General features: G+C 41.6%; 1 protein-coding gene across 1 annotated transcript in view; it reads right to left on the bottom strand.

Annotated features, from left to right (window-relative positions):
• Positions 1 to 1,419, bottom strand: part of tnxbb (tenascin XBb) — a 50,838-nt gene that overhangs the window by 36,410 nt on the left and 13,009 nt on the right. The gene's annotated exons all lie outside the window — the stretch shown is intronic.

Below are 1,419 nucleotides of genomic sequence, written 5' to 3'. Positions count from 1 at the left end.
CGGTCGAGGAGATATGATTGAAACCAGGCGAGGGGTGTGTCAGAGATGCCGAGAGAGGAAAGTCTGCTTAGAAGGACAGAGTGAGAGATGGTGTCGAAGGCTGAGCTCAGATCTAAAAGGACGAGAATGGTGAGAAGACCAGAGTCAGCTCCGATTAAGAGATCGTTATTGACTTTAAGTAGAGCAGTTTCGGTACTGTGACATGAGCGAAAACCAGATTGAAATCTCTCGTAGATGTTATTATTAACCAGGTGTAAATGAGCCACTTTTTCGAGTATCTTAGAAATGAAGGGTAGATTGGAAATCGGACGGAGGTTGTTAAAGGTGTTAGGATCTAAAGAAGGTTTTTTCAGTATAGGAGTGACTAGAGCAGTCTTCCCCCCAAATAATATAATAACAGCAAAAACTTGCATGTTTTAAAGAAATAAATGACAACTGTCTAAAATAATGTGAAAAGGCAACGTTGGCTAAAGGAAATCATAATATTTGGATGTTGGCTTGGTGTTATGTATTTGCATCTGTAGCTATGTTTAGGAAGGAAAATCAGTGTTCACAAAAAATCTGTTTCCAATCAAACGTTTGTGCATCATTTAAATATGCCAACAGTTTCTCCTGATTATGTCATCACTGGGGTCTCTGCAGCAGGTGGATGGAAACATACTTCACACTTTCTGCTGCCCACTCTGAGTTTACTCAGTGGGCTGTCAGGCTGTGGGACATCCCTCCCTCCACTCCAGTAAGTGGTCAGTTGCATTTGGGAAAACACTTAAAACTCTCACACACATGCGGCTGTCCTGTGCAGCTGTCTGTGGGAGTTTTTATGTGGTCTGGACTCTACCGCTCTGGTAATGAAACTGCTCCGTCACTCGGATCACTGCAGCGTGAACAGCCTCCAAACAGGCGTGCTAATAGCCTACCACACCCTGGTAACAACAATGGCAACAACAACAACAACAACAACAACAACAACAACAACAACAAGAAAACATGGCTGAAAGAAGTACGCAGCTCGGCTGATGCTGCAAAACTGTATCAAATTAAACAACCCCAGAATGACAGTTTTAGAAGAAATGTGTGGTTTGTGCACATTTGTTGCAAACAGATATTTCCACTGCAATTAAATGTGATCCTGTCATGGTGAACAAATGTTCTTCAGATAAGAATGAGACACAAACATGCATGTTACACAAAATAAAGGAAAGACATACACCAATGTAACCATGTCCCTAACTTTAACCCACACCACTATACACTCCAACTTTTAAGAAATTTACCCTGGGTGTAGTTGATGTTAAGAGATTATTATCTACAGGAACAAAAACTATGTTTGTTTACCAGATCCCCAAGGTTTGATTCTGTTCATCTGGACGTAGATGTGGGAGAAACGTTTCGTCACTCATCCAGGTGACTTCTTCAGTC

The sequence above is a fragment of the Pundamilia nyererei genome, unplaced genomic scaffold, assembly GCF_000239375.1.
Source record: "Pundamilia nyererei isolate P.nyererei 1_Seehausen unplaced genomic scaffold, PunNye1.0 scaffold00268, whole genome shotgun sequence".
NCBI classification, from domain to species: domain Eukaryota; kingdom Metazoa; phylum Chordata; class Actinopteri; order Cichliformes; family Cichlidae; genus Pundamilia; species Pundamilia nyererei.
This window is presented reverse-complemented; position numbering and strand designations above follow the sequence as displayed.